Here is an 11,582-nt window from a genome sequence, read left to right on the forward strand (position 1 = left end):
TCATGGGAAATCATGTACAGTGGTGTGAAAAAGGTGTTTCCCCTTCCTGATTTCTGTTTGTCACACTTAAATGTTTCAGATCATTGAACTAATTTAAATATTAGTCAATGACAACACAACCAAACACAAAATGCACTTTTTAAATGAAACTTTTTATTATTAAGGGAGAAAAAAAAATCCAAAGCTACATGGTCCTGTGTGGAAAAGTGATTTCCCCCTAAACCTAATAAGTGGTTGGCCACCCTTAGCAACAACAACTGCAATCAAGCGTTTGTGATAACTTGCAATGAGTCTCTTACACGCTGTGGAGGAATTTTGGCCCACTCATCTTTGCAGAATTGTTGTCATTCAGCCACATTGGAGGCTTTTCCAGCATGAAGCGCCTTTTTAAGGTCATACCACAGCATCTCAATAGGATTCAGGTCAGGACTTTGACTAGGCCACTCCAAAGTCTTCATTTAATTTTTCTTTCATCCAGAGGTGGACTTGCTGGTGTGTTTTGGATCATTGTCCTGCTGCAGAACCCAAGTTGGTTTCAGCTTGAGATCACCAACAGATGGCCGGACATTCTCCTTCAGGGTTTCTTTGTAGAAAGCAGAACTGATTTTTCCATTTATCACAGCTTTCCATTTATCAAGTCTTTCAGGTCCTGAAGTAGCAAAACGGCACCAGACCATCACACTACCACCACCATATTTTACTGTTGTTATGATCTTCTTTTTCTGAAATGCGGCGTTACTTTTACGCCAGATGTAATGGGACACACACCTTCCAAAAAATTCAGGTTGGGGTCTTTTGTGACCTCTTGGATGAGTCGTCACTGCGCTCTTGGGGTCATTTTGGTTGGCCGGCCACTCCTGGGAAGATTCACCACTGTTCCATGTTTTTGCCATTTGTGGATAATTGCTTTCGCTGTGGTTGGCTGGAGTCCTAAAGCTTTAGAAATGTCTTTATAACCTTTTTAATAACCAATTAATCTCAGTTAATTTATGTTTTAACGCGGGGGGCAATCAGTTTTCCACACAGGGCCACGTAGGTTTGGACATTTTTTCTCCGTTAATAATAAAAGGTTTCATTTAAAAAGTGCATTTTGTGTTCAGTTGTGTTGTCATTGACTAATATTTAAATTTGTTTGATGATCTGAAACATTTAAGTGTCACAAACATGCAAAAAAATAAGAAATCAGGAAGGGGGCAAACACTTTTTCACACCACTGTAAATAGTTCGAGTCAAATGTAATTAAATATACTCGTAGTTGCATAATAACATTTTTACATCTGCCAAGAGTAAAAATAAGTGAAGCATTTTTAATATTACCAAGAGGGTTGTTAAGTGTGCTTCCATAAATCGAAGAGAGACTGTCATTTGCTAAATGTGAAAAGTTGTTATACATAACGACTATTAAATAATATTAAATAATGATATGGAGTGCATGAGAAAGTGGAAAGGAAAACATAGCTCTCTTTGACCACATGGTCATTTGGAAACAGGTATACTACCAATGTTGTAATGGTGGTAAGGAGCAACCTGCTGAGTCAGCATTAATAGGGCTGATGAACACTTGAAAGCGCATACAGAAGTAAATAAAGCTGCTAGATGCCAACCACAGATATAAAAATTACGTCAGCTACAGTCGCTTTTTGACCCAGTGCAAATTCAGAGGCCCCAGCAGTTATTTGGCTTTGTGGACCACGCACCCGGCAAATTCATTCCATTCAAAGTACAAACGATCTGTTACAGCTGAAGCACTGCTTCTTAGGAGCACAGATGCTGCAAAGGAGCTCCAATGGCGCCCCTGCAGGGAGGCTGCACGGCTGCACCAACACGCATCTTTCCATTGCTCCACGTGTGATGGCGCCTGTGATATAATCTGAGCGCTCCAGCCTCCAGGTGATATACGACAGGACTGTTGCCAGAATGGAATCGGATGGAATTCCCCGCTTATCTAAATCCAATGATGACTTAAACCTGCACGTCAAAACACTTAACGTGATTTGCAAGCATCCTCCTTCCCCTTGCCTTTCATGGCAGACAACACATTTTCATTCCAGTACATCTTGTCAAGGGACAATACGACAGAACGTAAACAACACATTTTTAAAAAATCACCGTTGGGCACCCCTGACGATTCCCAACATTTTTATTCATAAATCAATGAATATGTGGATCTGTTATTTCATTTTGATATAAAACATAACATACAGAAGTATTTCTGAAGAGAAATGAGGTTTGTTGGATTGTCAATATGCATCAAAACAAAATTAGAAGGGTGCAGAAATGTGGGCACCCCTGTTATTTTGTTGATTTGGATACCTCTACCTCACACTGGCTCACTGGAACACAAAACGGGTTTTGTGAGCTCTTTAAGTCTTGAATTTCATAGATCGATGCAGCCAATCATCTAATCAAAGGTATTTAAGATGGCCAGTTGCAAATCTCTTTGAATCTCCTGTGAAGACGAGCAACTCAGAACAGCTGTCAAATGACCTGAAATAAGATGGTTCTACATCAAGGTTTATGCAAAGGCTACAAAAAGACATCTCAGAGATTTTAGCTATTAGTTTCTACAGTGGGGAACATCATGAGGAAATTGGAGACCGCAAACAAAGTTATTGTTAAAGCCAGAAGTAGTAGGCCAGGAAACATTTCAGAAAGGCAAAGGCGACACATGGTGAGAACTGTCAAACAACCCACAGACCACTTCCAAAGAACTACAACATCAACACAAACAGGGTCGCCTGAGGTATGCAAAAGAACATTTGGACAAGCCAATAAATTGCTGTGGTGATGCATAGCGCACATGTTCTGTTGATCCAATAAACCTCATTCCACTCCTGAAATATTGCTCTGTCCGTCAGTTATTTGATATATTAAAATTAAAAGGTACATTCATTCTACTAACACCCAGTGATTTGTCAGTGAAAATGATGGAAATTGTCAGGGGTGCCCAAACTTTTGCATACTGTATGTTGTCCAAGGCTGGGAAGTCTGGGCTTCCCTCATGAGACACTCAGACCCGTGTAAGCAGAAGAGGATGGATGGATAAACAAAAAAGTTAAATTCATCCATCCATCCGTTTTCGATGCCGCTTATCCTCGTTATGGTGGTGGGGGTATGCTGGAGCCAGCTGACTTTGGGTGAGAGGCGGGGTACACCCTGGACTGGGCACAGGACAGGGCACATATAGACAAACAAGCATTCCCACTCACATTCATACCTATGGACAATTTAGAGTCTCCAATTAACCTAACATGCATGTTTTTGGAATGTGGGAGGAAACCGGAATACCCGCAGAAAACCCACACACGCACGGGGAGAACATGCAAACTCCACGCAGAGAGGCCCAACGGAGTCTCGAACGCAGGTTCTGATCTCCTGACTGTGCGGCCAACATGCTAACCACTGGGCCACCGTGCAGCCCAAGTTCAGTTGAGAATAATAAAATAATAATACATAATACAGTATATGTTCACTTGATGATAAATGAGCGTGGCCTTTAGCTATAATATGTGAAAGTATTTATTTACAAGGTGATTCCTTCCCTAATGAAGTGTCCTTGAGTGTATTTATAGAACTGTTTGTGGAGAAATGTCATAAGATAATCCCACAATGTCTTTTTAATGCGATTTATGGCACACAGAACTCTTTTGTACAAGACTACAACCACTCTCCATTAAGTGGATTACCTCTAAATGTGATGCTCCCCCCATACACACACACACACGCGCACACGCACAAAGTGTAATCTTTGTGTGTTTGGCAGCGCTGAGATGCTTTGTTGAACTTTGTGGGGGTTTCTTGCTTTTCTTGATTAGCTTTCAGTTTGCCGGCTGTTCTCCGGGCAAACAGCGTTTAGGGTGTCTCTTTGACTCCGTGCATTCTTCTGTCCTCACCGTAACCTTGTTGGAGGAAGCAGGAGGGGGGGTTGAGTGTTTGGAGGTAATTAAAAGAAGGGTAAGGCGTGGCTGAAAGCTCCAATGGCAACTCAAAAGGCTTTAAAGACGCTTTTGGTCGCAAATTGCCTCACTAAACTCATGACTTTACTACCTGAATACAAACTTTATGATTCAAAGACGCAAACACCAGCCCTGGGGGGGCATTAAAATGTCGCTTGCACCACTCTGATGGTTGGTGTGAAAGTCATGCGTGTTACATTTGTTGTACTTTGGTTTACAATCACCTCATCAGCGCTGTTAATGCTGACTCAGCAGTTTGCTTCTACCACTATTACAACATTGGCTCTGGTCGTGCTGATAAATGACCAGGTGGTCAAGGAGAGCTACGGTTTCCTTTCCACTTTCTCATACACTCATACTCCAAATCATTGCTACTTGTCCTCGTCCTCTTAGCGCATGATGCAAAAAAACATTGTTCGTTTCTTTGGCTTTCCGTTTTTTTTCCACTACTTTCTTGTCCCAGTTTGTGTCAGTTTTCATCAAAAATTTTCACTAAAGCTTGGGTTTTTGTACAACACAGTTTTTGTGTTTTTGGCAAAAATGTCCCCTTAAATTTTGCCCCAGTTTTCATATGATTCAGTTTTTTGTCAAAAATTCTCCCTAAAATGTTGCCTTTGTTTTTGTTCAAAAAAATGTCCCTAAAATATTTTCTCAGTTTTTGTACACCGCAGTTTTTGGATGATTCGGTTTTTGTCAAAAATGTTCCCGACAATTTTGCTTCATTTTTTATATGATTTGTTTTTTAGTATCATTTTCTCTCAAATATTTATCCGTTTTTGTACACACCGGTTGTCAGATGATTCCGCTTTCATCTAAAATTGTCCCTAAAATTTTTCCTCAAGTTTCATACACAATGTTTTTTGTATGAATCATTTTTCATCAAAAATTGTCCCTAAAATGTCGCCTTGATTTTTGTACACCCCAGTTTTCGAAGCGGCATTGTGCATTTGTTTGTGTTTTTGGTGTTTTTTATGAAGGCTACCAATGGAGGCAACAAGTCAAAGTGTGATGATAACCATAGAACCAGGACTTTGGAAAGTGTCTGACTTCCCAGTACAATATGAGTAATACAATCACCGAAACACCACAAAGCTTCATTGACATAAAATGGCACTGTGTGACATCACCGCTCTGCAATCAACTTTCTTTTCCTTTTCCATTACATGTGAGGCGTTTTACCTTATTTTAGTTTTAGTGTACGGTGGTTAAACTCTTTTTCACAAAGCACTGTATGCAGCTGGCTCAATATTTTTCACAATTATGAATTACTGTTCCTAAAAATGGGCTTAAATTGTTGTTTGGCCTGAAGAAGAAGACTCACAGGTGTCTGCTATGTCCGTACATTGGACATGGCGGTCAGAGTTTGACCCTGAAACAAATCATTTGTCATGACATATTTCTTATATGAGAAAATGTTCTTTGGCATCAGAACACGTTCGGCTATGGAGGCTGTGCAGTAAAAGCAGTCTGGTACGACTTCCTAGACACAGTCCAGCTGGGGGAGTCGTTGTTTTGAATTCGGGGGGACTTGGAATGTGATTTAAATCCAAATGCACTTGGCAAATGGGCAGAAGAAGAATAGTGGAGTTTTAACGAAGTCTCTTGGGGCTAGAAGGCTTTCCAGCAGCTGCCAGCAGACTACTTTTGTTGATCAACTTTGGGAGCTTTTAGCTAAAGACCCGAATGAGGAGTTAGGTAGCCCCGTCCAAAACAATCCGTCTTGAAGAAGGTGGGTGTCCAAACAGGCTTCCTTAGTGTGGTCACCTGCAAGGGGTGGGGGCACCTCTCTATTTTGGTTTGGCAGCACCAGGAGGTGGGGTGACATCAGCGAGGCCCCCACGGCCCTGGGAAGTTGAGCATGTGAGCTTCCCCAGGTCATTAGGGGGAGGCTTGAAAAGACTGTCACCAGGAAGGAGATAAGCCGCGAGGGGCGCAGTAATAAGGCCCCGGAATAATAGCCCCTCTGTGGACGGCCACTGAGGACACAGCCACGGATTAAAGGCAGACTGAAAAGGAGAAAGTCAATGGACCCCCACAAAAATATGAAGCAGGGTAGTGCTTGTGAATAGCCTGGGGGGGGGGGGGGGGGGGTTATCGGCATTCTAGGGAGTGGGCGTCAAGCTCAAGGAGAAGGGAGCTTCCCTCAACACATGACATTGCTGCTGTGCTCCAATGAAGATACCATGTGGCATTTCCTGCAAATGTGCTGAGTCAGCATGCAGTACGTGGACACACTGCATGTTTAAAGGTGCTGTACATCTATGACAAACACGTCCTTCTGATAGAGGACAGATGCAGCATGTCTACCTCACAGATTCCAATCTGACCTCCCTTTGTGCGATGGGTCTCGCTACAGTTAAACCTCACTTTTTCTACATCATAGTTTTCATACGTTTTCGGTTTTCGTCAAAAGTTTTGCCTCCGTTGTCGTACACTCCCGTTTTTGTCCGATTCTGTTTTTGTCCAAAACCTTTCTCTCTGTTTCTGTATTCCTCAGTTTTCGTATGATTCATTTTTCGTCTAAAATGGTCACTAAAACATTGCCTCGGTTTTTGTACGCCTTGGTTTTTCTATGATTCAGTTTTCATCTAAAATGTTCTAATACATTTTTACTCATTTCTTTTTTGTACTCCCCAGTTTTCTTATGATTTGTTTTTTGGCAAAATGTTTCCTAAAATTTTGCCTCAGTTTCCCCACCCCCCAGTTTTTGTATGATTTGGCTTTTGACGAAAATTTCCACAGAAATTTGTCCTCGGTTTTTGTACGCCCTAGTTTTCATATGATTTGGTTTTTCATGAAAAATCCCACTAAAATTTTGCCTTGGTTTTTGTGCACTTTATGGCAGGGGTAAGCAAACTACGGCCGGGGGGCCACATCCGGCCCGCCAAGCGTTTGAATTCCAGCCCGCCAGTTGCTTCCAAAGTATTTAATTTAAACTCTCAGCACACAAGCTGGCAACATGACTAGCAAGTAGTCAGAGTCAGTCAATGTGAGAACAACCTTTTGATGGTTTAAGTAGCTGTTAACCAGACAACTACCTCACCCATGGTGCCAAACTAACTCACCAATGTGACACACCAGTTAACCTACCCACTGCACCATCTTGGAAGTAATTAAAAAAAAAAAAAAAAGGGACATTCATGTAATAGTCAATGTTTCATATTTCATAGTCCATACTGTATAACACACCCTTTATTCATGTACATTTCAGGTGTCTTATTCTGTAAAAAACTGTTTTGTGATTTGATGTGGTCTGATGTTTAAAGTACTCCTGAAAAAAGGGACACAAGCACATATACCTGTAGCAGACTGACACGTACACAGATGAAATAAGACAAATACTTCCAGGTGGATTGTTAGAATTATACGCTTAAACTAGTGTGTGTGGATCAAATATATAGTCGGGGCCCCCGGCCAATTTTGTTGACTCAAAAATTGGCTCCTGCTATATGGTTTTCGTACACCACAGTTGCAGCATGATTCGGTTTTTGTCAACACGTTTCACTACAATTGCCCCGGTTTGCATACGCCTGTTTTTGTATGATCCAGTTTTTGTAAAAAAGAAAAAAAAATCACTCCAATTTTGCCTCGGTTTTTGTATGTCCCCATTATCGTATGATTCAATTTTCATCTAAAAAGTCAGCCTTGGTTTTTGCACACCACAGTTTTTGTATCATTTGTTTTTCATTAAATAAAAAAATCTAAAATTTTGCCTCGGTTTTTGTACACCCCAGTTTTCATATGATTCAGTTTTTGGCAGAAAAATTTACCAGAATTTTGAGAGTTTTTGTATGCTGTCTTGGTTTTCATACACTGCAGTTTTTGTATGATTCAGTTGTTGTGAAGAAAATGTTCATTACAATTTTGCCAGAACCAATGTTGTAATAGCGGTAAGGCCAGCATTACAGTACTAGCATAAACATTTGTACAACAATGGTAACACGCATGACTTTCACACCAACAGCTGAGTAGTATAACCAACATTTTAAAGCGTATGCAGAGCTAGATAAAAGGCACAGGATGCTGACCACTCATGATACTTCGAATGTGCATTTAATACAAAAAATATACTGTATATATTAGGTGGCTGCCTACAGCCACTGATGATGCCAGTGCTTTTTGACCTTTAGAGACCCCAGCTGTCAATTGCTTGTGTGATCACGCACCCAGTGACTATAGGGGCCTCTGGGGATACTTGTGAATGGAAGCGTTTAGCCAATAATTTACAGTGTGCATAGCAGAAAAAAACATAAAAAGCCAAAGCAAAAGCAGAACACGCACAACCAGATGTAACAATCCGCTGCAACAACATAAATCTATGCAAGGATAAATACGTGAAATTGAACTGATCAGTCAAAGTCTGACCAGTCAAACTTGCTTAAATGAAGTGAAATTGGTGCTCCTGGTGGCTCATCTAAGTACTGCAAGGGCAGGTGTGTACAGTATACTGAATATGTTGTACAGCAAAGAGCAGTGGACTCACAAAGCTGGAGGTGAATTGGGCTTCCTGCCAGGTATAAAAATACACAAAGCTCTCTAATCCATCACTTGTTAGGACACACAATAAAATACACCAAGAAGTAGAGTGGTGGTGGTGGGGGGGGGTCATTTTTTTTAGGGGGAGGCTGCGTCAACTGTTGAGCTGCCAAGTGATTAGGTCATCACAGCATCACAACGCGTTGGCAGTCTGGTCACGAGTGCTGTGCAGATTGCCTTAATGTGAGCACCGTGTTGCCAGACGCTAATATGAAACAGGCCGAATGAGCTCAGGTGGGCCCCATCCTATCTGTGTGTGTGTATGGGGGAGCATACAGCACTTATATGACTGTCAGTGTAAAAGTTTTCCCATCCCTCGAGAATACGCATCTATATTACATACATACAGCACACACATTTTGTCCTTTGTGCAGTTCCACTTCTGTCATTGCTGTTTTCCCCATAAAAAACAACGAAAACACATAAAAATACATGAGTTTGGCAAAAAAAACCACGTTACTTGTAATATCAAATAACATTGCATCAAATATCCTGTTCATTCCGGTTTGGTGGCTGCAGGATTGGGTCTCTGCTTTTTGCAGATGATGTGGTCATGCTGGCTTAATCGGGCCATGATCTTCAGCTCTTACTGGATCGGTTCGCAACCGAGTGTGAAGCAGCCGGGACGAGGATCAGCACCTCCGAGTCCGAGTCCATGGTTCTCGCCAGGACAAGTGCGCAGTGCCATCTCCGGGTCGAGGATGAGATCCTGCCCCATGTGGAGGAGTACCTCGGGGTCTTGTTTGCGAGTGAGGGAAGGATGGAACACAAGATCCACAGGCAGATTGGTGCGACGTCTGGAGTGATACGGATTCTGCATCGGTCCATTGCGGTGAAGAGAGAGCTGAGCCAAAGGAAAAGCTCTCAGTTTACCAGCCACAGGGGTTGTTTGTCATGTCAAACAAACTCTGTCAAACAAAGATTTTTTTAGGGTTACAAGACAACCTTACACACTTTGTACGTCTTTGTGCGTCGTCTGTGCGCCAACATGTGTCTTTTGTACGTTTTGCTGGTGTCGGGTTTGGGCAAAATGTACTTTTTTTTGCACGTCACACTTATGGACTCCTGTCACCACAACTATGTTCTCCACTAACAAAAAAGAAAAAGAGCAGCAATTTGGGGGGAACGTCAAAAATCACACAGCCAAAAAATCGGATGTCCGGTTGTGACCGAGGCTAGATAAGGTGAGAAGCACTGTCATCCAGGAAAAACTCGGAGTAGAACCACTACTCCTCTGCATTGAGAGGCTTGGGATTCTGGTCAGGATCCCTGGGGAGGTGTTCAGGGCTGGGAGGAGGGCTTGGTGAAGACCCAGGACACGTTGGAGAGACTATGTCTCTCAACTGGCCTGGGAACGCCTCAGGATCTGCTGGGAAGAGCTGGACAAAGTAGCCGGGGAGAGGAAGTCTGGTCTTCCCTGCTAAGGCTGCTGCTCCCGCAATCTGACCTCAGCTAAGCGGAAGACGATGGATGGATATTGCATCAAATAATAATGAGATAACCGTCAGGAGAAAATGCAATTATAGTAAAAACAAGACTCTTTGGCAAAAGAGACAAAGAGAAAAAAGCTCTTTGGGTCAAAGGTTTTGCACCTCAACATTGTTATATACAGTGGTGTGAAAAAGCGTTTGACCCCTTCATGTGTGTTTGCACACACTTTTTCACACAACTGTTATTTTTTTTGCATGTTTGTCACACTTAAATATTTCAGATTTAAATATTAGTGAAAGACAACACAACTAAACACAAAATGCAGTTTCTAATGAAACTTTTTCTTATTTATGGAGAAAAAAATGTCCAAACCTACATGGCCGTGTGTGAAAAAGTGATTGCCCCCGTTGTTAAAACATAACTGAGATTCATTGAGCTCTATCAGTCTGGACAAGGTTATAAAGCCTTTTCTAAAGCTTAGGGACTCCAGAGAACCACAGTGAGAGCCATTATCCTCAAATGGCGAAAACATGGAACAGTGGTGAACCTTCCCAGGAGTGGCCGGCCAACCAAAATGACCCCAAGAGCGCAGCGACGACTCATCCAAGAGGTCACAAAAGATCCCACAACACACAACATCCAAAGAACTGCAGGCCTCACTTGCCTCAGTTAAGGTCAGTGTTCATGACTCCACCATTAGAAAGGCACTGGGCAAAAACGGCCTGCGTGGCAGAGTTACAATACAAAAACCACTTCTGAAGAAAAATAACATTAAGGCTCATCTCAATTTTGCCAGAAAACATCTTGATAATCCCCAAGACCTTTGGGAAAATACTCTGTGGTCTGACAAGACAAAAGTTTAACTTTTTGGAAGGTGTGTGTCCCATTACAGTTGGCGTAAAAGTAATGCGGTGGCATTTCAGGAAAAGAACACAACAGTAAAATATGGTGGTGGTAGTGTGATGGTCTGGGGCTGTTTTGCTGCTTCAGGACCTGGAAGACCTGCTGTGGTAAATGGAACCATGAATTCGACCGTCTACCAAAACATCCTGAAGGAGAATGTCCGGCCATCTGTTGGTGACTTCAAGCTGAAACCAACTTGGGTTCTGCAGCAGGACAATGATCCAAAACACACCAGCAAGTCCACCTCTGGATGGCTGAAGAAAAACAAAATGAAGACTTTGGAGTGGCCTAGTCAAAGTCCTGACCTGAATCCTATTGAGATGCTGTGGCATGACCTTAAAAAGGCGCTTCATGCTGGAAAAGCCTCCAATGTGGCTGAATGACAACAATTCTGCAAAGATGAGTGGGCCAAAATTCCTCCACAGCGTGTAAGAGACTCATTGCAAGTTATCACAAACGCTTGATTGCAGTTGTTGCTGCTAAAGTTTAGGTTTTCACACTGGGCCATGAAAGTTTGGATTTTTTTCTCCCTTAATAAAAAGTTGAATTTGAAAAACATATTTTGTCTTCATTTGTGTTGTCATTGACTAATGTCATTGACTACATTTTTTTGATGATCTGAAACATTTAAGTGACAAACATGCAAAAAAAAAAATAAATCAGGAAGGGGCAAACACTTTTTCACACCCCTGTATGTATGAAAATGTATTTTAAGAGCATAGAAACCTGAATTCAGTTAAATGCATGTTTTGGAGT

The sequence above is a fragment of the Dunckerocampus dactyliophorus genome, chromosome 5, assembly GCF_027744805.1.
Source record: "Dunckerocampus dactyliophorus isolate RoL2022-P2 chromosome 5, RoL_Ddac_1.1, whole genome shotgun sequence".
Lineage (NCBI taxonomy): Eukaryota > Metazoa > Chordata > Actinopteri > Syngnathiformes > Syngnathidae > Dunckerocampus > Dunckerocampus dactyliophorus.